At 40.4% G+C, this 8,255-nt stretch overlaps 1 long non-coding RNA gene across 1 annotated transcript; it reads right to left on the bottom strand.

The window, feature by feature from the left end:
- Positions 1-6,982: 6,982 nt before the first annotated feature.
- On the bottom strand, positions 6,983-7,833 carry LOC142174830 (uncharacterized). Its single transcript, XR_012703906.1, has 2 exons — positions 7,535-7,833; positions 6,983-7,436 (listed from the first exon to the last, which is right to left on the bottom strand). It is a non-coding gene; the product is annotated as an uncharacterized LOC142174830 (long non-coding RNA).
- Between the last annotated feature and the right edge of the window lie 422 nt (positions 7,834-8,255).

The following is an 8,255-nucleotide window of genomic DNA, read 5'->3' as shown; positions in this document are numbered from 1 at the left end:
CCCAACAACAAAATCCATTGCAAGCCGCTCCCATTTCCACTCTAGAATCTCTAACTTCTGAAGCAACCCACCTGGACGCTGATGCTCATACTTCACTTGCTAATAGTTTAGGCACAGAGCTACATATTCCAATATGTCCTTCTTCATTCTCCTCCACTAATAATTCTGCTTCAGGTCCTGATACATCTTCGCGAAACCTGGATGAATGGAGTACCGCAAACAGGGAGACTCCCGGAGAATCAACACACGCAAACCGTCTACATTGGGCACACATAGCCTGCTCTGCATCCTCAATGCACCGTCATCTCCAATAGTAACTTCCTTAGAATCACCGTGCTATATCGTTTCACTTAGAACAAGCGGATGTGTGTCATCATATTGACGCTCTCTAATATGATCAAAAAGAGAAGATCGAGAAACCACACAAGCCAAAACTCGGATCGGCTCAGAAACATCTAATCTAACAAACTATTTGGCCAAGGCCTGAACATGCAAGGCTAATGGCTCTTTGCTACCGGTAGATATTCTAAGGTGCCAAACTCTCCGCCTTGCGACTCAAGGCATCGGCCACCACATTTTTCTTCCCAGGATTATAAAAAATGATGATATCATAGTACTTAAGAACCTCTAACCACCTCTGTTGCCACAAGTTAAGATCTTTCTATTTGAATAGATGCTTTAGACTCCGGTGGCCAGTATAGACCTTACAAGGGACACCGTACAAATACTGCCGCCAGATCTTCAAGGCATGAACAATTGCTACTAGCTTGAGGTCGTAGACATCATAGTTCTTCTTATGTACCTTCAGCTATTTCGATGCATAATCAATCACCCTACAGTCCTGCATCAACACCGCATCGAGACCAATATGGAACGTATCATAGTATACTGTATAAGACCCCGAACCTGAAGGCAACACCAACATTGGGGTTGTAGTCAAAGCTGTCTTGAGTTTTTGAATGCTCTCCTCACACTCCTCAGCCAACCTGAAAGGAGCACCCTTCTGGGTCAATCTAGTCAAAGGTGCTGCAATAGACGAGAAACTCTCTGCAAATCGATGGTAATACCCCGCCAAACCAAGAAAACTCCGATCTCCGTAGTCGAGGACGGTCTGGGCAAACTCTGTACTACCTTAATATTCATTGGATCTACGTTGATCCCCTCATTCGACACCACATGACCAAAAAATGCCAACAAATCAACCTAGAATTCACACTTTGTAAATTTTGCATATAACTTCTTTTCTCTCAAGGTTTGGAGCACGGTCCTCAAGTGCTGCTCATGCTCCTCCCAGCTTCAGGAGTACACCAGAATGTCGTCAATAAACACAATGATGAACGAGTCAAGATAGGGTCGAAATCTTGATATCGGCCTCCCGAATCTTCAACTGATAATAGCCTGAATGCAAGTCAATCTTAGAGAACACTCTGGCTTCCTATAACTGATCAAATCGGTCATCAATAAGTGGTAGTGGATACTTCTTCTTCATTGTAACATTGTTCAACTAGTGATAATCAATACACATGCGCATAGAACCATCCTTCTTCTTTACGAACAAGACTGGAGCACCCCAAGGCGACACACTAAGCCAAATAAAACCTTTATCAAGCAACTCCTGCAACTGTTTCTTTAACTCCTTCAACTCTGGTGGGGCCATATGATATGGATGAATAGAGTTGGGCTGAGTTCCTAGTAACAAATCAATACCAAATTCAATATCCTTGCCGGGTGGCATTGTTAGAAGATCTGCCAAGAATACATCTGGATAATCCCTCACTACCAAAACTGACTCGACAGTAGGAGTATCAACACTGACATCTCTCACATATGCTAGATACGCATCACACCCCTTCTCAACCATCCGCTGGGCCTTTAGAAAGGAAATAACCATGCTAGGAACTTAATATAAAGTTCCTATCCACTCTAATCATAGTAATCCTCGCATAGCCAACTTCACGGTCTTGGCGTGACAATCAAGAATAGCATGATAGGGAGACAACAAGTCCATGCCCAAAATAACATCAAAATCTACCATACTGAGCAATATAAATCGGTTCTGGTCTCAAAACCACCAAGAACAACTAAACAAGACTGATATACGCGGTCTACAATAATAAAATCTCCAACAGGTGTGAACACATAGACAGGAGAACTCAAAGAATCATAGGATACACCCAAATATTGAGCAAAATAAGATGACACATAGGAATAAATGGAGCCTGGATCAAATAAGACTGATGCATCTCTATGACAGACCAGAACAATACCTGTGATGATAGAGTAGGATGAAACTACCTCCGTCCTAGCAGGAAGAGCATAATATCAAGCCTAGCCTTCCCCTCTAGGATGTCCTATACCCGCTCGACCTCCACCTTGAGTTGGTAGCATAGGTGGAGTGGTAGATGGTACGGTAACCATGGCCTAAGGACCTCGTAGAGTAGGTGGAGCCTAAGTACTTTGTGGAGTTTGACCTCTCCTGAGTTTGGGGCAATCCCTCACCATATGACAAGTATCACAACACTCAAAATAAGCTCTCGGAGAACGTGGCTTCTATGGATGACTCGGGCCTGATCGAGTGGACTGACCACTGAAAACACCCTGTGTAGGAGGTGTACTGGATAATGGCTGTGCGTAATAGGGAGTCTGAGACCTAGGAGTGTATGGAATACCGCTGCAAATTTGAAGTGATAAATGAACAGGGAGACTCACATAGCCCCTACCATGACGAGCTGCAACTGGGGAACGTGTACTACTATATGTGCCAGACTCTCGAGACCTCTTGGACTCCCTCTCCTCTCGCTCCCGAGTCAACATACCCTCCAGTCTCCTAGGGATCCCCACTACCTGCTAGTATGTGATGTCCATCTCTAACACTTGTGCCATGCTAAATCTGATACTGGGGTTGAGCCCCTTGATAAATCGACGGACTTACTCACTAACAGTAGCAACCAAGGCTAGTGCATTCCTTGCCAAATCACTGAACCGGACGGCATACTCTGACACGGTCATAGAACCCTAAAGCAATTGCTCAAACTCTGTGCTCCATGCATCTTTGAGACTCTGGGGAACGTACTCCCTCAAGAACATATCTGAGAACTGAGTCCAAGTGAATGAAGCTACCTCGGCCGGACTACCCAACTCATATGCTCGCCACCACTAATAAGCTACTCCCTTAAGCTGGAACATAGTGAAAGTAACCCCACTAAACTCTGCAATTCCCATTGTACAAAGGATATGGTGGCACTCCTCAAGAAAACCCTAGGCATCTTCTGAATCCAAGCAAATGAAAGTAGGAGGGCGGTACTTCTTGTACCTCTCAAGCCTGAGCTGCTCCCCTTTAGAAACTGCTGCCCTAACCTCGGGCTGAATCGCGGAAACCGGCTACACTAGTATGACCTATGGGACCTGGTCAACCTAGACCCACTGCTCTGGGGTACGAGCGGCGAGAGTCTGTGCTCCTCCCCCGGTCTGATATGTGGTAGGACCAAGTGGAATCAACCCTGCCTCAGCTAAAGTGCCGAACATGATCAGAAGCTGGGCGAGAATCTCCCAGAGAGCTGGTGCAATAACAAGCATCTCAGATGCCTACCCTCCAACAGGAGCTACTAGTAGCTTCTCTATAGTAGCTTGTGCGAGTGCTCTGGCTTCACTACATGGAGGTACTCGGCCTCTACCCCAGCCCCAGCCTCTCGCATCTCCAGTAGGGGGCGCGAGTGTCTGGTCATCTGATCCAGCTATACGTTCCCTCACTATTTGTGAGAGAATGGAAAGACAGAAATTTAGAATCCAAAGTCAAAGATTTCACATGATAAGGAATCAAAGAAGTGAAGCTTTTCCTAATAGTCCATAGCCTTCCGAAGGTAAGTACAGACGTCTCCACACCGATCTTTCGAGACTCTACTAAACCTTCTTGTGACTCATAATACATATGAACCTAGAGCTCTGATACCAACTTGTCACGACCCTAATTTCCCTTCGTAGGATGTCGTGACGACACCTAGCCTCTAAGCCTAGGTAAGCCTAACAAACATGCGGAATAACTGAAATGTTATTTTAATTCTCAAAACATTAACAACTATGCAAAATAAAATCTGCAGCTTAACATGTACATTTTCCCAAAACCCGGTAAAATATAAGCCACAAGCTCTAGATACAATGTTGAACAATTCAATACATCACTGTCTATCAAAATATAAGGAAATAAGGAAGAACAGGGCAGAAGGGGACTCCGAGGCCTGCGGACGCGGGCAGGTGTACCTTGAAGACTCCAAAATCAAGCCACTCAATGCACTAATACCAAGGCTGATAGGATATACCTAGATCTGCACATAACATGTGCAGAAGTATAGTATGAGTACACCATAATGGTACCCAGTAAGTGCCAAGCCTAACCTTATTAGAATAGTAAGGAGTTCAAGTCAAGGCCCTACTGGAGATAATAAGAAATTAGGAAGAAGATATAATAATATAATGATAATTATAAGGAAATGAAATAATAAAGAATTTACGGAAAGATAACAACACGGAATCAAGGCAGCTAACATAACCCGAATTCTAAACAAGGATTATACATGTTAAGGAAAACAATAACCAAACAAAATACAACAATTAGAGAGAGATCAACAACGACACTCCCGAGGTACCGCCTCAGAGTCCCAAATCATAAAAGCAAATCATTGTCTTTCCTTATATCACTGTGGGAGACTTTATATTTTGTTTCGAGAAAATTATATTCCCGAAATAACACCCCGCGTGCTAGCCCACCATATCACGCCGCATGAGTTCTAGTAGTTCCCCTACTAGCCATGCATATCAAGCCCACCTTATCTCACTGCATGCGTTTCAACACCTAGACCTTATACCACCACATGCGTATCAATAATCACAACGTCACAGCAGAAACCTCATGCAAATAATAAAAATAGCACTGCAGAAACCTTGTGCAGACAATAATAATAGCACGACAGAAACCTCGCGCAAACAACCAAACAATCACCTCAACAATAACACGAAAGTCAAAACATAACAACTAAATAAATGATGTTTCACAACTTACACCTTGCCTCAATAAAAACCACGACCTTTACAACTCAACATCAAACATAACAGCAAGATATTTCAGCGATAGCAATTTCAAGTAAAGAATCCCACAATAAAATCATCAATACGGAACTAAGAAAGCAAGTAATTCAACTAAACATGTATTACAAGTTGCAATTAAGAGATAAGACAAGCATACATGTAAAATCATACTAAACATAGTGACTATAACATGCTAGAATAACTCAATTAAGGCATGTAAAGAAAACTACGTAGCTAAAATCAAAATTTCAACATCTTGCCCATGTACACACTCGTCACTTTGCATACACGACCTTTAGATATTACAAATTATCACATCAGTACGAAATCCTAAGGGGAACTTCCACCAAACAAGGTTACACAAGTTACTTACCTCAAAGCACGCTAAATAAATCAACTAGAAGGCCTTTCCCTCAATTTTCCAACTCCGAACAGCTCGAATCTAGCCAAAATAATTTCATACTATAAATATAACTATAGGAAACTAATTTAAATAATTAAATTATGATCTTAGCAAAGAATTGAAAAATTACCTCAAAAGTCGACCCGCGCCCGCATTTCGGAACCCGACCAAACAAGGATTATTCAAATCCGACATTATTTCGCCTTTCAAAACCCAAAACTTTTGTCTAAGAACTTATACACTTTTGCCCCAATTATTTCACCCCAAATCCCTAATTACATGATGAAATCAATGATAGATTAGTGAAATGTAATCAAATACGAGTTAAGAACTCTTATCCCAGCAATCCCTCTAAAAATCCCACAAAATTTCACCTCAAACCAAGCTCTCTAAGTCCAAATTGGTGATATATGAAATAAACCCTCGATTTTAAACTTAATTCTGCTGCCCAGTTAATTCCTTCTCTGCAAACGCAGAAATTGCCTCAAGCTCGCGAAGCACAAAATTTGCTACCCTATTTTTCCTCTTACCCGAACGCGAGGATCCACTCACGAACGTGATGACCAAAAGATCGCAGGCTTCGCAGACTCTTCACTCATGAACGCGTAGACCAACGCGTGAGGTCCCCCAAGCATGCCTCTCTTCTTCGTGAACGTGTGGCCTTCTTTGGGAATGTGAAGAACAAATCTCTCCTGCCTCCCAAGTGCCCTTCGCGAATGCAAGACACCTCTTGCAAACGTGGTGAAAGAAACTAGACATCAGAAAATACAACAGCTTCAGCAATTCTTCAAGGTTCTGAAATGCGCCGAATTGCGCACACTTGAAGCGTCAAATCATATCAAACAACACTAGAATCACGAATTGCGCATCGATTCAGGCCTAAGAACTTATGAACTTCTGAATTTCGAAACCAACGTTGATTCATACCAAAACAACTCCGCTTGACACCAAATTTTTTACACAAGTTATAAATAACATTATGGACCTATTACAACTTTCGAAATTAGAATCTGATACCGATATCAAAAAGTCCACTCGCGGTCAACTTTCCAAAAATCTTCCAACTTTCGCAAATATACACCGAAATTACCTACAGACTTCTAAATTAACATCCAGATACACTCCTAAGACCAAAATCACACTACGGATCTTACGAGCGGCCAAACACTATTTTAGAGTCATCTTCACACAAACTACGGTCAACTCTTACGACTTAAACTTCTAGTTTAGGGACTATGTCCCATTTCACTTCGAAACTCATCCGAAACCAAAACCAAACATCCTGGAAAGTCTCGTAACTACTATATGACACATTGGAGGAAATAAATAGGGGATCGAGGCTAATACACTCAAAATGACCGGACAGATATTACAATAATAAATCTGCCAATTCATAGAGATTTTAGACAACTCACCCAATTGTTCAGAAGAGCAATTCCATTTACTAGTAAGTAAAATCATACATTATTTTCGTGGCATAGCGGTCATAGACGGTAATAGAGAAGAGTTTATTTTATTATAATATCCTCATAAATAAAAACAAATAAAATACTAAAACAACATAAGACCTTCTATCCATAGTTTAAGACCATGAAGAAATGGATGACTAAAGACACGACACAAACTATTAGACCTCTAAATATTAAAGCATAATAATCGACTCACAGAAAGACTCACTTATTGAAAAGAAACAATCATCACTGAAAATATCAAATAAAGCAAATGACAGACTCAAACAAACTGGATAAACTCTTCCCTGGTTACAACTTATAATAGCCTCCAATTAATTTGCTGCAGAAGTCTCCGCGTCGTCAGCGTCAGCAACAACATTCAAATCATTCATCACAAAACTTTCTTCAGATGAAGATGGACGAATAGCAACAAAATTGGGCGATGTGTTACGACTCTGAATTTCTTGAATTATACCCAAAAGTTTCTCCAGTTTTTCCTTCTGAACCATCAATCATTCATATTCCTTATTGCAATTAGATTCAACTATATCAGAATAATTATTGTTACCATCATTTAGTTTCCAGTTTAGAAACCTACCTGCAATTGTGTCAAAATTATGAGGAGATCCATACGTATATGGTTTTGCACTTGGGGAGAAGACAAGAAGACCAACTTTAGCCCCCGTCGTAATCGAAAGTTCATGTGCTTTTTGAAAAATGATTTCCTTTGTCTTTGCGAAAGCTGTCAAGAGTTCCACCATAGATTCTAACGCCTTTATTTCAGCCTTTTGCTGGATCAAACTCTTGTTTTTTGCCATTGCAAAAGCGTTAAAAGAAAGGAAAAAGAAGGTAGTTTTAATGTATTAGCGCTTGAGAAACTCTGAGGAGAAAGTCACTTCATTTATAGGCAGCAATATTTTTTTACTCTATTTTTTATTCCATTTTATTAATGAATTGCATATTATGTGATTTTTTTTAGAGATTTACAACAATCCAAAATACTATAATATGATTATTCCTAGTTTTGAAGGAACTAGAGTTACATTTAATTTTCAGTCAAATTAATATCTCCATTATTTATATTCTGGAAGTATGCTAGAAAATTGGTTTGATTACCATGTTAAATTAGATCTTTTAATTATTTCTCAATAGATAACTCCAACTAAAAAGATTAGCTACTTTTAGTTAGCTGTTTGTTACTTTCCTAGATTGACGAAGTATGTACCTTTATTATTTTTCCATTTTTGTATCATTTTTACCAATTTAGTTTTATTATCAAGATTCTAGCTCATTAATAATAAATTAATAAGTATAAAGCA

Source organism: Nicotiana tabacum, chromosome 3 (assembly GCF_000715075.1).
Source record: "Nicotiana tabacum cultivar K326 chromosome 3, ASM71507v2, whole genome shotgun sequence".
NCBI lineage: Eukaryota > Viridiplantae > Streptophyta > Magnoliopsida > Solanales > Solanaceae > Nicotiana > Nicotiana tabacum.
The sequence above is the reverse complement of the archived record's forward strand: the minus strand, read 5'-3'. Positions and strand labels throughout refer to the sequence as shown.